The sequence below is a fragment of the Leopardus geoffroyi genome, chromosome A1, assembly GCF_018350155.1.
Source record: "Leopardus geoffroyi isolate Oge1 chromosome A1, O.geoffroyi_Oge1_pat1.0, whole genome shotgun sequence".
Taxonomy (NCBI): domain Eukaryota; kingdom Metazoa; phylum Chordata; class Mammalia; order Carnivora; family Felidae; genus Leopardus; species Leopardus geoffroyi.
The window spans coordinates 150,261,589-150,284,543 of record NC_059326.1 but is presented as its reverse complement, the minus strand read 5'-3'; the positions used below and the strand labels follow the sequence as shown (position 1 = coordinate 150,284,543).

The following is a 22,955-nucleotide window of genomic DNA, read 5'->3' as shown; positions in this document are numbered from 1 at the left end:
TCAGCCAATCAAATGGCGGTACCCTAGTGCCATCCAAAGTAGAAGCCTAGTGTTTAAAATAACCCTGATGAATTATTCATAGATCTGATGTTTATGCAAATTAGAGAATCATGCACCCACCTGACCACCAAGGGAAGAAAAAAACACAGGGAAAAAAAAACCCACCATGCTTTTAGCATTCTCCAGAACCTATGTAATCAAATGATAATATTCTTTCATTAAATGCATCAAGGAATTACAATCCTTACCTGGTTTGTAGGGCCTTCAGATTTTCTGGATGAAATAACTGACTGTGCGTGCAACCAATAAAACTGAACTGAAAAGCTGATTAAGGGCACTTACTTAATGCAAAGCCACTCACTGAATATTCATATGATGCCTGTGTTTATGCAAATTAAAGCAAAAGCAAGCCCAAGGGGATTGGTTGCCATAGCCCACAAATAGTGTGTACAGCAGAAAATATAGAGAGTAGTGACAAATAAATCTTAAAATTCATAGCTTTGGAGCAACAAAGAAGAAATAGTAAAATATTAAAAAGGCCAGGTGAATTACAGTTTTAAAGTGCTTTATTTAATCATATTACTTTGGGGCTATTGACTATTCCTACCATGTAATGATCTATAATTATCTTAATGCCAAAAGATACAGTCACTTGTGTTTGTCAGCTTTATTTATCTTGCAGTCATTTATATGAGCATATCCCTTAAGCAAAGAAGAGTAAAGAAGAAACAATTAGAATAAAAACATAATTCAATACATTAATAACTAAACCCACGGCCATATGTGGCCCTTTGTTAAGTCTCATGTGATCATCCTTCAGTGGTTATATCTTACTAGGGAGTGACGTGTCAGTGGGAGATCTCCAACATTAGGCTCAGCTCTTTGCTTTCTTAATATTGATATGTATCTGCTTTATTTGAAATGGAGATTATTTTATATTAAACATATTTTATATATTTCACAATGGATATTGTGAATCTTTTGACCAAGATGATTTTGGCATATGCAGTTTCAAATTCCAAGGATTTTCACTTTTGGAGCCCAAATGCAATAATGTTTTCCGAAATGCATGCTAATATGTAGTGTTCTAATCATGAAACGATGTGAATCCTCACGTATGTATGTGAGAACTGATTACAGGCATTGACAGGATTCATAATATTTAAGTGATACAATGCATGTCAGGCATAAAATGCTTTCCATTGTCAAGGATATTCTCCACTTTTCACTTTTTTTTAATAAGTAAGAATGGAGATGGCTAAAAATGCTGGAGTACATCTGATAGGTATTTTTGTTTGCTTTTGATTTTCTCTTTGTTTTCTGGAACATACTTTGCAAACTTCACAAATAAGAGGTCAATGTTCTTCACTGCAGTTGCCACTGACTGAAGAGTATTTATTATTTCCAATATTTTCCTAATAATTGTCACATCTTCACTCTGGTCACTCTGATCTCCCTCACATAATGTAATAAATTTTCCAATACTCTTAAGACATAAAAATATTTAAAGCAACTTAAGCTTTTCTACAAAGCTGCCAATCCTTATCAAAGATGCTACAAACACTAGATCCAATGGTTATTATCTTGATTGTGGTGATGGTATCACAAGTGTATGCATGTGTCTAAACTCATAAAATTGTATGCATTAAATGCGTGTGCAGTTTTTTTGTCTGTTAGTTAGACCTCAAGAAAGCCAGGGCAGGGAAAGAAGATCGGATCTAATTCCTGGACACTGTTTTCCTAGAAGGCATTTAGAAAAAAAGAGATTTCTTTGTGGTGCCTTATGGTTGCCTAAGTATGGCTTTCATGGTTTCAAATAATTTCCTTTCTTTCATAGTTGCTCATTGGCTTTCCATGATAGTAATCCTCATAAGTGTACATTTATCAACATCCACATGGATTTTCTATAAGTGATATTATATGTATATGTTAATTCTAATCAATGTCTCCTTAAAATTCCCCTAAGTTTCAGAACTGTCTTGGGAAATGATGCAATTGGCATATCAAATATTTAGAATAAAGTTGGTGAAATTTTGGAAGCCATGACCTTCCATTATTTGTTTATTGGCAACTTCTTTCCTTTAATTTATTAATTTTTAATTTCATATCTGTTCCAAAGTACAGAATAAAAATTAATGGATAACTGATAGTACACTTGCTTTGATATCATGCAATTCTTTTTCTTCTACTGATTTAAGAATATATTGTTCAGAAGGTAGACCGGTAATTTCTTAGCTTCTAATTAAAGAATCCTAAATTTAAAACTTCTGCTAAGAAAGAATATTTAGGTTAATCAGTAACAGTTGCCTTTTATTAAGTTTCTCTATCTCCATAAAGATTATTTTTAAAAAATCAGAGCACATAGTTAATTAACTGGTACCAGATCTTTCTCTAAAAAACATTTCTTCATGTAACTTAATCCCAATGGAAATATTTGCAGACAAAATACTTCATTGGTTAATAATAATAACGATGACAGTAATAATTATTGTTTTCAATATAAGAACCCCAATTTGAAGTATTGGAAGAAGTCCTCATGTTGGTAAATTCATATTTTTCTTTTAAACATCAGAATTTTCCAACTTTCTAATTAATATTCAAACACGTTTTTACCAACACCAATTATTGCTTATTTAAGCTGCATTAGCTATGCTTTGGTCGTAAAAAAACTAAGCCTTCCTTCAGAAAGATATTTCTATTTTCAAAGAAATACATTACACACACACACACACACACACACACATCTCAAATGAACTGTCAGAGCAAAATATAAGTGGGTATCATTAATGTCATCCTTTGTCCAATTCCTCATATCATTAGTGGGATTTCTTTTTTCTTTTCTTAGATTGAATCTCTTAATCTCTGGCCCTTGCACAACTCTGGGGTATTTCTGACATCTTTAAAATATTTGTAAACCAAATCCAAACTGCCCTAGGCCACGGTCTCTTCAGACCTTTATCTTGTACCTATGTAGAGCAAGAGTAGTTTATATTCAGTGAACTAGGTTCTACAGAAAACCAAAATAGTGTATTCCACGTGAAATAATCAGATGCTTTTGAGACTAAGTTAACTGGTTTAAATGATAGATTCACAATTTCCAGTTTCATAATTCACTCAATTGTTTACTCTGTGAACAGAACTAAATCCTAAATTACCTATTTAAAGTTCTTCTAAAGGTTCCATAAAGAGATAAAGTTCAGCTCATTTGCCGATTACCTAAAAATTCTGAGTCTCTCTTTTGAAGCCAACCCGTTGGGCTTTATATAATCAATCCAAAGAAAGTAAGTGAATATATAGATGCAACTAAATCTCAATCAGTAAATCAATCAGATGAAATTGATAGTCCATTGGCCCAGATATAAAATTGGGCCAGAGACTGGCTTCTCCCTGAAAAACATAAACACATAAAACTTGTTTGGTCTATAAATGTTTTAAAATTAAAATAAGTGGACAAGATTAAAAATTACATGATTTTACATACAAACCTAATTTCCTGATTTTCTTGGAAAATCAGAAAGTGTGTTGTTCTGGGCTGACATCCCCCTGAAGTAATGAACCTCTGGAGCCAGGTAGAACTGCTTCTTCCAAGCAGGTCCCAGTTATCCATCTGCCAGGAGTTCTTGCCAAGATGGTTTGTTCTTTTATACTATCCCTGGAGGCATGAATTTGTGACCTGAGGCATTTGAGTTGAGTTGTGAATTTGGGGTAGCACTGTTTTCAATCTACACATGTCTGATTTTTATATTTTTGATAGTTGTATGTTTATACATTTGTTGTCCAAGGAGTCATTTAGAAGAAAAATAATCCACATGAAGGGTAGGTTACCACTGGCTTGCCAGGCTGTTTCCATGGCTACACATTGACATTTCCGCTTATGTTAGATATGATCATGCTATCCTTTTTATAACACCATCAACAAGAACATCTGTAATAGAAAAATAAAATAAAACATCAATACTATTTTACAGATCTCTGTTTGTAGTGGGGAATCAATCTCTCTGCTCTATAATCTCACCTACAGTAACAAACAACCTTTAGGTTTTGGTTGAGGTTAATCAAAAGCAACATTTCTTTCCTGCTTGACTCCTTAGTAAGCATTGCTGGCATTATAAGCAAGTCCACCAAAGTTAGATATGTACCATGCTTTAGAAAGATCATTTGGTAGACTTTTTTTTCCTAACAAATGTTCTGTCTCCACACGGGAAAATATTTTAAATCAATTCAGGGAGCTTAACTGCTTACTGAACATTATAGTTTTGTTATACATAAGATGGGAAGCTCATACATAGACAACTGGGTCTTCTCTGCCTGAAATTGCTTGGTTTGTATGAACCCTACATCATGATTATAGAGATGCTGACTACATTCAGCTCTTGATTTTGCTTTATCCCAACATTTCAAAATTCCTTTTACTGCTTTCTCTTTTTAGGGGCTCTGACTGGCATCCAGTTCATTGAAATTAACTTGATAAATTAGTTTGATAAACAGTTTAATAAAAGGGCCAGTGGCAGAGAAAATCCTGTTCAAATGAATCTTTCACATCACTCTATATGCAAGAATCAGCCAAAACAATATCGGCTCTCGTGGCACCTAAATTCACTGATGGCTTGATTTAACCTGTGGTTCAATACATGTGTAGGTGCTATTGTGGCAGCCCACAGTCTCATTTCCTAAGGTGATTTCTGACCTTGCATATTTTGGAAGAGATTGGTGTTTTGATAAGAATATTTTCAGAATAGTGAACAGTTACTGTCTCCTGTGATACATCTGTTGAAGTCCCCCGTATCTGTTTGCATCATGACCATCCCATCTTCACGGCCATAACTTACAGGCTTCCCATCTATTCTTTAATCTTATTTCAAATATTTAATTACTTGACTTAAAGGTTGGCAGATTGAACTTCCACTTCATGTATCTTCCAAAATTATGGATTCGGCATGCTTACTCTAAGTATCTCAATTCTGTTTCTATAGATTTGAACCTTGTCATCACCCATGGCATGCCTGTACCTTTCTTTCCCCTGTACCTACAGCTCACCTATTTCTTCTTTTTCATTTAACCTTCTTTTTATTTAACCTTCTTTTCATTTTCATTGCATCTACTTTATCTCTGTTTTTATCTTGCTCTGTACCAATTTGAATTCTCTGAGTAGCCATAGTAAATATGTTCTCACCCCCTGAACTATCCACCCTCAGAGACTTCCTATCCAGAAATAAACCCCACATTTATTTCCTTTACTCCAGTTCCCATATAGTCAGGCATATGAATGTTGAGGTTTTTTTGGTTTTTTGTTTTTTTTGAGTGCACTATGAACTCATGTTATCATCCTTGATCTCAGCAGTGAGATGGACATCTCATTTCTTCACATGCTCTATTTCCTGCCCAGGAGGGATGGGATATGACATTGTAAAGGGTCTGCCAAATGCCAGGCGTATATTTGACATTATGTACATGCAGAAAGCTACCGCTGCAGAGCAGATACAGGATATCATTACTATCCCAAATTACTCCTTTCTGGTCAATCTCCACCCCTCATGCCTGGTACCAGGCAGCCATAAGCCTGCTTGCTGGCACTGTGACATATTATGTTTTTCTTGTTCTACATAAAATTCCTTATAATTTCATATAAATAGAATGTAGTCTTTGTGTATGGCTTCACTTACTTAGCACAGATGTTTGAGATTCATTCATGTTGTTGCATGTGTCAGTGGCTTATTCCCTGTTAGCACTGAAACACATTCCATTGTATAACCTCATAATTTCACCAGTGACTAGACATTTGAATTGTTTCCAGTTTGGGGCTATTATAAATATATTTTCTATGAACATTCGCATACATATCTTTACGCAGACATATGCATTAATTTTTCTCGAGCAGATATGATTAGAAGTGGTAGTGGGGTTATAGTGTAGACTTCCTTTATAAGAAACTACCAGAAAAATTTTCAGCCTGACTATGGAAGAGAATTTATGTTAACCCTCATGATTGCTGTCTCTTGGTGTTCCTACTTTTTATAACTCCATGCCTTGAGTGTGTGCAAACTCTGTGACTGGCCCCTAACCAGTTAAATGTGGCAAATGTGAGTAGATATCATTCTTGTCAACACATTACGTTGCATACAGATCTGTGCTGAAATCACTTTAGAGTTGCTGTTGCCCTTGCTCATTCAAGTGAGCTTCCATGAATTCCACAGTCAAAAATAATTCTGCCAAAAAACCTGAGGGAGGTGGAAAAGGACCTCAAGCCTCAAATGAGAACCTAGCCCTGGCCACACTTTAATGGAAATTTTGTGAGTCCCTAAGCAAAGGACCTCCCTATTTCTGATCTGTAAAGACCATGAATTAATACTAAATGTGTTTTTTAAGCTGCTGCTGATGGTAATTCATTACACAGCAAGAGAAGATTAATATGTTAGCTATATCACTTTGTATTTCCATCAATGATGTGCATTCCAGTTGCTCCATATCCTTGATTTGGTATTATCAATCTTTTCTATTTTAACCCAAAAACCTTGCTTGGATTTAATTCAAATGGCATTGAATCTGCAGATGAATTTAAGAATTGACTCTTAATAATGAGTATTCTGGTGAATGAACATAGTAGATATCTCCATTTATTAAAATCTCCTTTAATTTCTCACAACAATCTTTGTGATTTTTCAATACCTAGGTCTCACATCTGGATATATTATGTGAAGTTTATCCCTAAATAATCCATGATTTTAATGCTAGCTTCAATGGTATTTAAAATTTTTAATTTATAATAATTTATTTGCCAGTATATACACATAAAAATGGTTTTGTACATTGACCTTGTATTCTGCTATCTTGCCGGGCTTTAGATTTTACTTGTGGTTTCCCTGGCATTTTCAACACTTGTTGGGGTGGGCTGAAAATTTTGCTCTCCTTTACTGTAGGGATAGTTTAGTCTTACATGGTTCTTCTGAGGTTTTTACCAAATTCCCTGAGTGAACATCACGGGCTCTCACATCTCTGTGCGCTCTGGAAAGTGTTCAGCTTAAAGCCCCCGCCCCCTCTTTGCCCTTGCATACATAGTTGAGTATTCAGCAAAGATTCAAGAGAATTCTCGTGCTGAATTTTGAAGCTTCTTTTCTGCTTATCTCCCCTTCTCCACAACTCTAGCCTGCAACCCCCGGCTACCTCAGCCTCCCTGAACTCCAGTCTCTGGGTCGTCACTTCAACAAGAACAACATTCTGCTCTCCCAGTTTCACAGTTTGCAAAGCGGATATGCCTCCAGGCAGAAAGCCAGGCAATTGTAGAGTTTTCCCATTTTCTTTACCTTAATGGTCCTAAGCTGCCTATTGGCCAATGTCTTAACACAGTTCTTTTAGAAATTTAATCCAGTTTTGTAATTATTTCCTACGGAAATCTAAATCCAAACCCTGTTACTATGTCATGGCAGGAAATGTACACCTCTGCTTGTGTTTCAGACTTTTTAAATTCTCCAGTTAGATCCTATTTTTTTTACCGTGTTTCACAGATGATTTGGAATTTCTGGTCCACCAGCTACCATTTTCTGCATGCTAACAGAATGGACAAAACATGAACACATTAAGAATTGATGTGTACACAGCCATTAGGCATTTTATGTGAATATCAACAAATAAAATAGACAAAAAATAAATAAGGGTACAGAGAATTTTAGTAACACATTTGATAGCTTTAATCAAGTTGATTTATAGAGAATTTCTTACCAATAACCGAAAATATACGTTCTTTTAGAGCATACACAAAACATTAAAAAGTTAACTGTTTGGTCTCAGCATAATCTCAAAAATTCCAAAAAACATAAACCATGCAGATTATAATACTAGCAATAGTGTGATAAGGTTTGTGATGAACAATAAAAAAATAGCTAAAAATATGCATTCATCTGAAATTAGAACATGCACTTTGAAGCAGCTTTTGTGTTAAAGAAGCCCTCGAAAGAAAAATTACAGATAATAATGGAGTTGCATCACATGCAAATTTAGCTTCTGCAGATTCAAATATGCTTACTTATATGAGGAAAAAAGTGAGAGTGAGATATAAATAACTATCTAAATAATGGGGTTGATTCTTACTGCCATTCCATTCAAAGAGCAGATGCATGTGAAAAGAGAGAGATGTTCTGATCTGTTAGCTCTGCTGCTCTTCATGATGTGAGTATCACACCACACTGAATAGCGTACATTCCTTTAAGGATCCAGGAAAGTGCCTTGAACTTGTGGTAATTGGTGACCAGGTAATTTGGACCAAACCACCAAGTGAAGCCTACCTAGCAGAGGAGGATTTACCATGAAGCTTAGGTTCCAGGGTTTTTCACTTGTATGCTTCCTTTCAAGACTCTGTGTCTGATTTTGTGTCCTTTTCCAAAAGATGGGTCCATAAATCATATAAATTTCTGGGCCCACAAAACATGATCATCAACCAAAAGAAATATTGGAGTTCAAAATGATAGGAGTAACCATGTCAATATCCAGGAGAACATAGGAATCCAAAGACCTTTGGAGTTCCTTCTGTGCAGGGGACATTTTCAGATCTAGAAAGAACTTTGAGGAGTTGAGCAGTATCTTTGACGATTTCTTTGATCTAGAGCAACAAAACCTGAGTCCAAGGCTTAGCAAAGGAGGGTAGCCCTGGTAAACAACCCCTAAGGGTCACCCACGCCTTAGGATTAGGGACCAATAGAAAGTAATGCAATCCTTTCAAGCACTGAACAAGCTCTAAGGTATCTGGTTTCCACAGAAAACCTCGAATCTTGAAATTAACTTAAGATCACCTGTTTTACTTGTGTCCCAAGATGCCTGAAAAAAGTAATTGGAAATTCTTTCTGAAGGAAGATACCTTCATTTCAGCCTTCAAATTGTTTTTTTCAAAAACATTAAGCACACAGCCAAAGATGAGGGGAAAAGACAACATAAGCAACAAGCAACACAATAGACAATGAAATAGATCCACAGGCACGCTAGGCAATGAAATTACTGGTCATGGATTGTAAAATAACTATATTTACTATGCTCTTAGAATTACAAACATAATTTTCAAATGTAAATTAAGAACTGGAAATTATGGGGTTCCTGGGTGGCTCAGGTCATGATCTCGTGGTTTGTGGGTTCGAGCCCCACATCGGGCTCTGTGCTGACAGCTCGGAGTCTGGAGCCTGCTTCAGATTCTGTGTGTCCCTCTCTCTCTGCCCCACCCCTGCTTGTGCTCTCTCTATGTCTGTCAAAAAAATGAATAAATGTTAAAAAAATTTAAAAAAAGAACTGGAAATTATGAATAGTGATATAGCCTGTTTTTAAAACCTGGAAATTCTGGAGCTGAAGAACACATTGAAAAACGGGTAGTTTCTGGATATTACAGTGGCAAATAAAACATACACAGGGAGAGAATTAAATCAATGAGAGACAGAGATCGGAACAAGTGTCCTCTTTCAGAGAAGATGGCTTTCTGGCCTATACAAACCACACTGGAGACAAAATGGTCTTCAAGTTCTTTTGTTATGATTACAATCTCACAAAGAAGTTGACACTCCTCTCTTACTCTCAATTCTAATTTGGACTTGGGAAAGGACTCTGACTGGGCTGTGTAATATCAAGGATCTACCCTTGGTCTAATCACAGTTGATTAGGAGATATCCACATTCTGAAATATTCCTGAAACACAGGTTAAGGCATGTATACTATAATTGTAAATGCAGAACCTGAAGTCACTACTCTAGGTATAGACTCCTTTCCATGGTTGCAATTTTGCCTTACATTCAATTGAAAATTGTAATTAAGAATCTTAAAAGATATTGCATTATCTTTATTAGAATTCCCCAGCATGTCACCCTTCTTTTGAAAAACTGCAATATGGCTATACTTGGTGAGTTTTGTTTCATATTTAAAGAGGGACCTTTACATCATGTATCTAAGAGACACTTATTTTTCTTGATCTTTCTATAGCATTTGATAACCCCAACTACTCCTTTCAAGAAATACTCTAACACTGGCTTATGTAATACTATACTTTCATGGTTTTTCCTGTATTTTTGGCCATTATTCTCTCTATATTTACTTTGTAGTCTCATTCCCCCCTCTATCTAGCCATTAAGCATTGGGTTTCCTTAAGGTTTTCCCCTAGGTTGTCCTTGTAAACTTACTGCCTAGGCAGCCTTATCCATGGTGAGAGCTTCAAAATCTATATATTGCCATAATCCCACATTTAATCTCTAGTCAGAATCACTCCTCTCATTTTGGAAATATTTAAGTCTTCTAACTCAATGTAATGTGATATATTAGTAACAGAGGAAAATGAGTACAGAGTATATGGGAAGTGTCTTTGACCTTCAAAGTTTTTCCATAAATCTAAAAAAAATTTAAACAAACTTTATATAAAAAAATCTTAGAACCAAATTACTTAGTGGTTAAATGGAAAAACTGTACTAAGGAAGCTAATTAAATGTTCAGTGCCAGAAAATGGACTATCAACTCCTACACAGGTGTGAGGGAAAAGACGTGTGACCCGTGAATTTTATGCTTGGCTAAATTATCACTTGATTTAAAGGTCAAAACAAATATTTAACTCTTCTGGAAAAGACAAGTGAAAAAACAAAATCCAGTGTTGAAGATAGAATGATTTTTTTTAAATTTATGTATTTAAATTCAAGTTGGTTAACATACAGTGTAGTATTCGTTTCAGGAGTAGAAGCCAGTGACTCATCACTTACATATAACACCCAGTGCTCCTCCCAAGAAGTGCCCTCCTTAATGCCCATCACCCATTTAGCCCTTCCCTCCACACACTTCCCTCCAGCAACCGTCAGTTTGTTCTCTATAGTTAAGAGTGTCTTATGGTTTGCCTCCTTCTCTGTTTCTACCTAATTTTTCCTTCCCTTCCCCTATGTTCATCTGTTTTATTTATTAAATTCCACATATGAGTGAAAGTGTATACTATTTGTCTTTCTCTGACTGACTTACTTCACTTAGCATGATATACTCTGGTTCCATGAACATTGTGGCAAATGGCAAGATTTCATTCTTTTTGAGCACTGAGTAATTGAATCAAATTTTTTATAATTTAGGAATAAAAGGCTGTTTTAGCTATCTATTGCTACATACCTTTGTAAGTCATAGTTTCTGTGGGTTAGGAGTTTGGGGGTGGTTTAGCGGGATGGTTCTGATTCAGTGTTTCTCATGAGTCAAGATGTTGGCTAGGACTGAGTCCTGAGAAAGCTTTATTGGGGCTGGAGGGGCAGCTGGAGGATTACCAATGGCTACTGGCAAAGGACTCGGTCCCTAGCTAATGTTCCCAAGGAGCCCCAGTTGCTCACGAAGTAGATGTCTCCCTAGAGCTGTTTGAGTGTCTTTATGATATAGTATATGGCTTCCCTCAGAATGAGGGGTCCAAGGAAGAAAGAAAAATAAAAGTCACAACACCCTTCATGTCCTGGTCTCAGAGGTTACTCTTTCCCATTCTCCAGGTGAGTTAGTTTTATCTCTTGTCAAAGAATTTGTGGACATATTTTTAAAAATTTCTGGTGTAAACAAGTGCCAAGTGAATTACTTTTATTTAATACCTGGGAGTTAATTGGCATCTAGAAATTTTTAATGTAGTTAAGATTTTATTTTAATGCCTAAAGAATTTGCAGTCTTTCTCCCCCCTCAACCTTATAGGTATATTTTAGAAACTAACATATCTTGTGGTGAAGAAATGTTTATGTGAAGTTAGCAGTTATTCCAGTTTCACTTCGTTTCCTTTTTCTTTTGTTGCATTTAAATAAAACTAATTTAATACTTTATTTTAGAGTGACATGTGCAGTGCATTTCTGTTTATGAAATTGTTTCTCTTATTTCTACATTTCTCTATCCTCTGTCTAGAGATGTGACTAAAGAGATGTCTATAATGATATGTGCCTAATATTTCTTCTATATCTAGGTGATGTTATTATTATTTTTTACTTTCTAATTTTCATTGTTCTGTATTGTGAAATTCGGACCATGTGTATTTGTTTTTTGTGTTTTGACCATGTGCGTCTTGCCTTCTCAGAGGTTACATAATCTTAAATTCAGAGGATTCTTGTTAGGTAGTGACATAAAATGCCTTATAAATTTTTGTTCACAGAAACAAGACCAACGAGATGACATTGCCTGCTGGCGGAGGGAGGATGCAGACTAGCAGGGAGAAAACCATACTAGCTCTCCCAGGGTGATGTCCATCTCCAAAAAATGAACATTTCATGTGATGTCCCATAACTGCTCCTTGGTCTGGTCTATCTTCGTTTTAATTAAAACTCAGGTACATGGAATAAATAAAAAAGCTTACTATCATCATCAGTCCATTTATGACCCTGCTTCTATTTCATTTATTTTGTTTTACTTTTTGTTCCCTTTATCCCTGCTGCCTAGTCCCATTCCCCACCCACTCTATTCTGAGATAACTATTAATCAACTACGATTGTTTTAAAAATATTTAAAAATATGCTGTAGAATTAGGTTAGACAACATTTCAATTCAGGATTTTACATCTTTTTTTTAAGTGGAATTAGCACGCATTTTATTTTCTTTTACGGTTACAATTCTGTTTTGCTCTTAAGGTAGTGTTCATTTAATAAAATGGGATTTTTTCTATCTATTGAAACAGCTTGCATGAAATATTAATTATTAATTCTAAAAAGTTTGCTCCAGTTTTTATGTATACCTGGGGAGGTCTATGGAGAAGACTTGGTGAGTAAGTATGAATCCTCCCTGTGTCTGTTCTTCTAGATGTTCACTATCCTCACATTAGCCCATATTTGGCCTCTACCAATTGGTTGAAATTTTTGGCTGAGTCATTCTTACTGGACTGTGTGGTGTTAAGACAGTAAGTGCTCATATCTTGTCTTTCCTTGAAGGTTCCTGTGTTTCCTTAGATTTCAGGTTAGTTACCCTGAGATCTTAACTTCAAAAGTAGTTGTGGGTTCAAAAGTAGTTGTGATTCTATTGAGTATCTGAATGTTTTTATTATTTTAAGGCTGGGAGTGATGTGCTTTTCTGCTTTGTATACCCTCAACGGAACCCAAAACTTCACTCTGCTGTTCTGAAGAAGGTCAAAGCCAAATTCTAGACTACAATGTAATTATCCTATAGAAATTTGTGGTTTCACTTTTATATTTGGCCTCATTTTTATTGTGTTGCGTATATTTTTTTAAAATAACCTCAAACCTTTTAAGAAATTTCTGCCTAATAAACAAAAAGATAGGTAGGAAGGTCTATCTGCTTTTCTGTCACCTCCCTTTTAAGAGAATTCTAGCTTTCCCACTTAGTTTCTCTTCTTTTCTTTTTTCCTTTTGCCTATGCTTTTATTTGAAATAAGGACCCAAGAAGAAAAGGAAAGCAAAGAGAGACAGTAGCATGCAGATTAGAGTTAAAGTAGAGGCTTTTAATAGTCATTAAAAATGAAACACAGAAACATCTTGAATGTGCAAATAAAAAAAAAGGGAGAAAAAGGAGAACTTAAATGAGTACTGCTGTGGAACGTGTATTCTTGCATGAGGTATAATGAGAGACAAATAAAGACATTATTTTAAAGGTTCTTTTTGGCTGAGAGATTTTTTTCTCTTATGTGAGATGAGGCCATGCATGTCATGCAATGGCTTTATCATATATAAAAAATGTTTGGGGATTTTGTGAAAGATTGTTAAAACAATCCAAAGATTTCTTTCATCTTTAACATATATTGTTCTGCATTGTTTTATAAAATATATAATATTCCCTCCCACTAAGTTATATATCTGCTGCAACAGAATAATTTTTTTGTAAAATCTGTGTTTTAGAGACTTTTCATTATTTTTGAAAACTGCTGTAATGATGATATATATTAAATAAAAAGATAAACACACTTGACATGAAGTCCCGTTTGGGGGAATATATTCCCCCAAAGCAATAGTATAATATCAGTAAAAAGGTGTTTATGTCAGTATTATTTCTGAAGCAATGCATAGAAATAATCTAATGTACAGTAAGACAGAATGGGTGAATAAATTATGATGTGTCATATAAAGTGCAAATTATACAAGAATTAAACAGAATGTGATAATTGACATATATATATATATATATATATATTTGGAAATTTGTGCATATTATATTTTTAACCAGAAAAAGCAATGCATTGAGTAATAAACATATTTTTCTAAAACTATATCTATACAAATACATATATATATCAGATATATATGTATAAAGTTGGAAAATAGGGAAAATGAATACCAAACCGATTATTTCTAGAAGTTGCATCTGAAGAGAAGGAGGACAGAGAAACTTGCCCTTTATTCATATACTTTTTTAAAGTGATGACAGAATCAGGAATGATCTGGGTATTTCAATAAACAGTTATAGATACAACTTCAGTCAACGGTCTAAAAGAGGTACATACTAAATAATTAATAATTATTATACATGTGGCTTAAGGTGGGGAAATCAAAGGGAGGATTTTCATCAGATCATTATATTACCTGTTTAATTTTTTCCAATAAATATAAATCATGTTTGACTAAAAATAAAAACAATCTGAACCAATCTGAACCACTGTCTTTTCCACTGTAGAAGCTCAAATTGAGTAGTCATGGTGTTGGGTTGGCAATTATGCAAAGACCCAATAGCACAGGCTTCTCAAAGAGGTTGAACGTCCGATGCATCAGAAGTGGAATCTGATGTTATTTACTCAATATGTTATTAACTCTTGAGGAGACCTATCAGCTATTTGGTGACAACTTAATTTAAGCAAGTTATGTCTTCTCTGAGGTGCATTTATGTAACTGGGATAAACTAAGGCATAACTAACGCTTCAAACTTCTCTTTGGATCAGGCTGACACCACCTTCCAGGGCCTTTGCCTGAAATAGCGCCTGATTAGCTTCAACCTCTTCCTTGTCTTGGATCCTGCACTCCTGTATTGATTTCTCCTGGAAGCACTTTCCTATTAAACCACTTACACCTGAATCCTCGGGTTAGGATCTACTTCCGGGGAATCCAGCCCGAGACCTTGGCAAACCCAAGGCTTTTCCACCAGCCCCGTCTCCTCAGGATTTGCCCGCTGCCTTCTGTGTCGATCTCCAGCACTGCGGCGCAAGAATTCTGGGTAAGTGTCTGGAATTAACTTCTACCTAATGCTATAGTTCATTACATGTAGAACTGCAAATATTCCTACAAAGGTATCCTTGTGCCTTGGCATGTTCCCGCCAAGTCCAATAATGGTGACTTACAGAAGGATTTATTTTCAAAGGTCACGTTAATTTCTCCTGATGTGTTTGGCACAAGAGGTATGAGAAAATCACTCATCGGGCCTTTACTATTATGCAGTCTACTTAAACGTTATGCAATGTAGTTAAAACTGAAATTTTAATTTTAAAAAATAATTAAAAAGTATACAAAGCTGAATACAATGAGTTTCTGGCACTGCTGATATCTAGCCAACAGTCTAAATATGGGGAATTACCATCTAAAAATAAATGCTAGTATTGAGTAATTGCTCTGGTTAAGATTGTTTTGAACAATCACTACATGTCATTCTCAGTTGTACCTTATTTGCTGAAAGAACATTCAGATTTCATTCTTCCTAATTCAAATCTTCGTTTAAGAACAAGCATAATTGGGAAGTGAACTGAAATAACTTTGGATTCACTTTCTCAGCTAAACTGATTTTTTTTCATGTTTTAATTGCTCCCTAATTTCTGTATTATTGCTACATGTCCTAAAATAAATTTTCCATCTGCTTTCCATGTTTGATTGTCATGTTGCCTCCCTTTGAAAGTGCTAAACAAGCAGCTTTTCTAATCGCAATTTGTGGCTGTAGTGCATTTCAATGCTCACTATGCATATGGAAAATGCACTTGCCATTCAAAAATACAGAATAGATTGAATATAACTAGATAATTTCATTTGTGGATATAGATTGTACTCTGCAGCAGTTTTATTCCCATATTTAGTAAATTCTGGTGAAAGGAACAATTTCTGGGAAAAAGTGATTAAAAGGGAATAGCAAACATCTGTGCATCTTTCTTCCAATTTTTTTCTCTAACTTTTTCTCTAAATTTTTCTCTCACCAGACCCTCAAAAGTTTTTAGTTTAATTTGAAAAGGATAGCATATGTTTTTTTTTTAAAAAAGAGCATAATGACATATTCCATAATTAGACACCTTTCTTAAAAGATAAGGAAACATGTAGTTATGTGAATACATGCCATATTTCTAAGGCATGAATTTACACTGAAGTGATTGAAATAGCAATGAGTTATTTCAGAGGCTTACCGGTATACAAGATTAAAAGATAATTAAAAGTATAAAATTAAGTTTATTTTCTTTCTAAGATTATGCTGGAAAAGTACAAGAATAAAAATAAAGGAGTATACCTTCTTCCATAGTAAATTTAGTTTTCTATATAAGCTAATAGAAAAATCCAATAGCTGGAGCCTGAGTCAAGGCAGTCCATTGTCCAATGGTAGTTACGGTGTTAATTTCACCATTCAAAGATATGAATATAAAGTAAAACTAACTCTACTTTGAGGGTAGTAAATTTGGGAAAAGTGATTTGGCCATATACTGTGTATAAACCTTAAAATTTTCAGTATCTTTTGGTAATCCACTACAAACAAGTTAATCTAAGAAGATAGAGATACTTACAGAGACATGTTCAATGATACTCATTTCAATGTTATTTGTGGTCATACATAGTGTAAATTGGCTGTCCAATAGAAAGGGAATGGCTTAATAAACTAGATGTGTTCATTTATGGGCAATAATTTAGGAATCATTTTAGGGGAATATTTGATCTCTTATAAATGTTCACAAATAAAAAAAATGAAGTCATAATATATTCATAGGATTACAATTTGTTAACATGAATATAGGAAAATTATGACAAGATTATATAAACATGTTAATGGTGATTTTCTCTGGTATGAAATTATGGATAATTTTTATTTTCTTCTTTCCATGGTACATATTTTCCCAACTTCTGCAGAGTAATACTCCTTTTAAGTAGAGGAAAATTACAGAAATGGTATTTTAAGCTTTTTATGTTGTAATGCTAAATAACTACCTTCTATATGTACCAAAGAGATGATTGAGGGCTAGCTTAATTAATAGGATTGGTGTGGAAAGAAAAATGCAGACGGGTAACTATTTTCAGGTGAAATGTGCATGAAGGAAGTCAGAAGTTTTTAGTATTGTTTAATTTTTAGAATAGTTTGTTACATGAAGAGACTAAAAAACTCTTACCTTTTCACCTCTAGTTTCAAACAGAAATGTGTGTGTGCAGCCTGAATCTCTGGGATGATATTTCTGTACTTCAAGCCTGTCAATCCCTCACCTTTCCAGAACACTAAACCAATAAAGTGAATTATTTTCAAGAACAACGAAACAGAGAAAATGTGATCCATAAATTGACTTCTTTGTTCTGCCAATTGACTAAGTGACACTTAGTCATCTCTAAGTGCCTGGAGAAAATAAAAGGCATTTCTTTAGTGACGCTGATGAACAATTAGGCAATTGTAAAGCATTGAACGACAAAGTGCAGAATGCAGCGTAATATTGTTTTAGGCGTCTTCCTTCCCTTTCTCTTTTTATTTTTATTTTTGGAGGAAAAATGCTTGAGGCCCATATTTTACTCCCCCTCCTACTCTCTACCTTTTAAAATAATGAAGAACATTTGCTATGGCTAACTTAGAGGGATGCAAGCCACGGTTCAAATAGAGAAGTTGTTTTCTAAGTCAGCCAACACATTGTTTAGTGGGATAAACTGTTGCCAGGCTTTCTAACTTTGTTCAAAGTTCAGAAGGTCTGGTAAGTACTTCCATATCTCATTCCCTGCAACAAATACAAGTGTTTCTTATTAGGGATTATAATACACTGCTGTTTGCAATATTCCTTATCAAACTGAGCTGAGATGGTTAGAGAGCGTCCTCTCTACAACTACAGAGGCTTTGAAAGGTGTCATTTGTAAAGGATTATTTGGTTTAGACAAAATAACCTAGTTCTCTTTATAAGGTTAGTGCTAACAAAAATTATATTATGTGGAATCATAAAATCATGCACTTGTTTTATTTCACTGGATAACTTCAAATACCTACACCAGTGCAAAATTTTTAAAAAAGCAAAAAACAAAAACACAAAAAGCAAAAACAAACAAAAAAAAAAGCAAATGTGTGGTTCATTTGGTTAAGCCTCCAGCTTTGTCTTAGGTCATGGTCTCATGGTTTATGGGTTCAAGCCCTGCGTGGGGCTCTGTGCTGACAGAGCCTGGAGGCTGCTTCAGATTCTGTGGCTCTCTCTCTCTCTGCTCCTCCCCCATGTGTGCTCTGTCTGTCTGTCTCTCTCCCAACAATAAGCATTTAAAAAAATTTAAAAAAAATACCTACATGTATGTGTGAACATATTTTTATATTCAATGACAATTGCTATGGGTAGACTACTCTGTAAAGCAACATAACAGATTGAACTCTGCAATATGACCCTAGTTGGTAGAAATAGAAATGCTGGATAAATACAGACAAACAGACCCACTAACAAATGTTCTTTTGGTCACAAATGGTTCAAAGTCAAAGGATAGCAATAAGCATTAGGTAGCCACAAAGTGTTAGATAGTGAATATAGACTAAAGAGAGTCGATCTGGGGTTCTAACATTCACAGAGATATAGAAAATAAGACCTTAAGCCTAAATTACAATGAAAGATACAGAAATGTAAAAATTTCAGAACAATAACAAGAATTAAAGAATGAAATTTCTAATTCAATAGTTAAAAAAACAGGGATAAGAGGAATCTGGAATATTATAAATGTACAACTAAAAGTGTATAAGTTCAAATAACAGTAATGTCAAATGTCAACTTAACTGATAGAATAGGGTCTCAAATAAGCCTAGATATTAGAACAAAAGGAGACAGAGAAACCAAAAATTGAAAGGAAGAAATCTTTATTGAGTGAATTGAAGTATTTTTCCAAGAACTGAAGGAAAGACCTTTCTAAATGAAAATGGGTCATAAAAATGGAGTAGAATACATACATGCCAATTTACATTATGAAATTTTGAATAACTGAGAGAAAAGAGAACATCCTAAGAGTTTTCAAAGGTGGGCGGAAAAGGTTTTGTACAAAGGATCAAGAGGGCAGACCTCTTGATCAATAGTGATACTGGAAGCTAAAAGAAAATGGAGATCTGCATATGGAATGGGAGAAAATATTTATAAGTTATATATCTTCTAAGAAACTAATCAGAATAAAGAACTCCTACAACTCAACAAAAAATAACTCCAATTAAAAACTGGTCAGAAGATTGAGTGGACATTTCTCCAAAGATGATACATAAATGGGTAACAAGCACCTGAAAAGATGTTCAACATCATTATTAGAAAAATGCATATCAAAGCCACATGAGCTCATCACCGTTAGAATGGCTACTATATAAAAAAGTTAAAAGGTTTTGGTGATAAGGAGAAGTTAGAAGTCTTGTGCATTGTTAGTGGAAATGTAAAATGGTACAACTATGGATAACAGTATTGGGATTTCTCAAAAAATTAGGATTACCATGTGATACAGTAATCTCACTTGTGGGTATGTGCACCCAAAAAACTGAAGGCAGAGTCTCAAAGTGATTAGCATACCCATGTTCATAACATGTTCATAATAGCATTGTTCACAATAGCCAAGAGGTGAAAGCAATGCAACTTCTATCAGTGGATGAACTGAACAAAAATGTGACATATATATAATATTACTCAGCCTTAAAAGAAGGAATTTCTGTCATGTGCTGAAACATGGGTAAACTTTGAAGAGAATATGTTCAATGAAAGGAACCGGTTACAAAAAGACCTATACTGTGTGATTCCAGTTGGGTGAAGTACCTAAAGGAGTCAAACATAGAAACAAAAAGCAGAATGGTGACTGGAGGGAAGGGAGAAATGAGGTGTTGTTCAATGCGCAGAGAATGTTAGTTTTGCAAGATGAGAAAGTTCTGGGGATCTATTAAACAACAAAGTGAATATGCTTAACACTATCAAACTGTACACTTAAAAATGGTTAATACGATAAACTGTAAGGTTTCTTTCCACAATTAAATTTTTAAAATTATTTTTAAAAAGTAGAAATACTTTTCTTGTCAAGATGGAATAAGCATCCTCTACCCTTGTTTTAGCACATGAATGCAACCAACATTTCTGGACAGAAGGCATGGGATGGCTGAGAACTGAAAAATAAATGTTATTTCCCTTTTTGAATTTCCTACCCTGAATGAATTGTAGCCTGAAACCCAACACAGCACATCAAGTACAGACAGAAAGAGCTCCAACAGAGTCTCTCTATTTACTTTATGAGGATTGGGAAAGTGGGCTCCTGTGTGTCAAAAGAATAATTTTATGCCTTTAATTTTGTTTTTCAGTTCCTTTCTTCCATCCTATCCCCACCCCCCCCCAGGTCACCCCCACAGTGGCAGTAGTGAAAACAGCAGTGATAGTTGGGCAAATGTGTAAAACTTGAATGTACAAACCTCTTCGGGAGGTCCAGTGGTTGCAAGAGCATAGGGAGAATCTCCTCTGCCTTTTTTCCCCCTCTATTCTTTTTACCACTTTACCCTGCAGGCATCTATAATAATGGGAAGTACATAGCAGAGCCATGGAACCAAAACTCCAGCTTTACAGCCAAAGAATCAGGAAGAGAGGGCTTCTGGGAACTGCAGAGGGTTGGAGAGATAGTAGAAAGGAGTGAGCTCAGGGAAACAATCCCACAAAACTGTGTGAATCCCCGGGTTCACTCCTGAACTGCACATGCATGGACATTACACTTAATAGCATACACAAAGCTTTGAGAACTGACTGTAGGTGAGGCATGCCCCAGGTCCTACACTGGCCACTGGACAGTGGACATGCAGGGAATGGCACTGCAGAGGTTTTGAAAACAGACATTGAAGCCACAACAAAAAATGTGGAAATAATCAACATTTTGTATAGGATTTAAACAAGACTCCAAGTTTCATAACATGATATTCAAAAGAGCTGAGATCTTGTAGAGAATTATTTGGTATACAAAGAACCATAAACATTTACATATTACAAGGAAAAAATATTAGTGTGTACACAAAGATAAGACAGGGGAATCATACATATTAAAGGAAAAAGCTATTAAAACCATGTTCTTGAAAGTAAGGTTCAAACACATGTATAACATATGGAAAGACAGTATTAACAGAGAAATAAAAATGGAGATAAAAAACAAGTGGAAATTTTCAAACTGAAAACAACATAAGCAAGGTAATTTCCTTGGATGGGTTCAACAGCACAATGAAGATAAGAGGAGAAAGATCAGTGAACTTGAATATAGATCAATAGCAATGATCCAATCTGAATGACAGAAAAATAGATTCAGGGATCACTGGCAAAACATTTTTAGAAGGTCTAATACTATATTTACAGATGTACAGAAAGAGCGTACAGAACAAAACGTTTAAAAATATAATAGCTGTTCCTCTCTGGGTTCAGACCTAGTATGCACGGACATGGCTAAATGCACCAAGAAAGTCAGAATCGTCAGTAAACATGGGACCTGTTATGGTGCCTGCCTCGGAAAATGGTGAAGAAGATTGAAAAAAACTAGCACAGCAGGTACACTTGCTCTTTCTGTGACAAAACCAAGACAAAAAGGGAGAGATGGGCATCTGGCATTGAGGTTACTGCATGAAAACGGTAGCAGGTGTTGCCTGGATCTGCAACACCACTCCTGCCATCACAGTAAAGTCTGCCATCAGAAGACTGAAGGAGATGAAAGAAAGGCACCATTGGAAGCATTGCTAGCTTAGAATAAATGGGTTAATTTATGTACCAACCCAACAAAAATATAATGACTGAAAACTTGCCACATTTGGTGAAAAATGTAAATGTAGAGTTTGAAAATGCTCAGCAAATAACAAAGATTATACCGCCAAAGGAATGTATTAAATGTACGTTATAAGCAAAATACTGAAACCTCAGGGCAAAAATTCTTGAAAGCAGCCATATGAAGATGACCTATTGAGATTATAGATTTTGTATCATAACCCATGAACACTAGAAACAGAGTAACATTTTAAAGTGCCGAAATAGAACTATAAACTCGGAATTCTATATCCAGTGAAAATACCACTCAGGAATGAGGGTGAAGTGAATGCATTTTCAGATTAAAAAAAAAAATAAGAGAATTTGTTGTAAGGACATATAATCCAAAAGAATTGCTAAATTAAGTACTTAAAACTTAGCATATTTGTATATACTCAGAAGGTGAAAAAATCTCAAAAGCTAGACAACATTCTGAACTATAAAAATATGAAAATACAACACATGAAAGTTAGTGGGATGCAGCTAAAACAGTGATGAGATGGAAATTTATAGCATTAAATGTTGACTATTAGAAAGGTTTCAAGCCACAGTCTAAGCTCTCATTTTAAGAAACAAAACAATTTGGAAAAGATCTTAGAAAAGATCTAATTGATAAACCTGCACGTAGACTAACAAAGGCACAGAGAGAGAGAGAGAGAGAGAGAGAGAGAGAGAGAGAGAACACAAATGACCAAAATCAGGAAAGAAAGATGCATAAGAATTCATATTCCAAAATGATTAAAAGAGTTACAAGGGAATACTACGAATAGTTCTATGCACATAAACTTGACAAATGACATAAACCAATTGCTTGAAAGCCACAAACTGTAAACATTTATACATAAAGAAATAAATGACTGGATTTGTCGTATGAATAGAAATTTCAGGGGGAGAACATCTTTCCAAACCCAAATTGTACTTGAAGAAGAAAAAGAACAGAAAGTAACAAATTCTATACAATTACTTTCAGAAAGTAAAAGTATGAGAACTTGCCAACTCATTTGGTGAAGTCAGCGCTATTCTGATGCCCACACCAGACAAAAACAGAACAAAGCATAACTATAATACTTCTCACAAATGCACAAAAAAT

The 22,955-nt window shown here is 35.0% G+C and overlaps 1 long non-coding RNA gene across 1 annotated transcript in view; it reads left to right on the top strand.

The window, feature by feature from the left end:
• LOC123603213 overlaps positions 1 to 15,099 on the top strand; it is a 33,202-nt gene extending 18,103 nt beyond the window's left edge. Inside the window, exons 3-5 of the long non-coding RNA XR_006714800.1 lie at positions 12,110 to 12,283; positions 12,751 to 12,847; positions 14,834 to 15,099. This is a non-coding gene — a long non-coding RNA (uncharacterized LOC123603213). The remainder of the gene's footprint in view (positions 1 to 12,109; positions 12,284 to 12,750; positions 12,848 to 14,833) is intronic.
• The last annotated feature ends 7,856 nt before the right edge of the window (positions 15,100 to 22,955 follow it).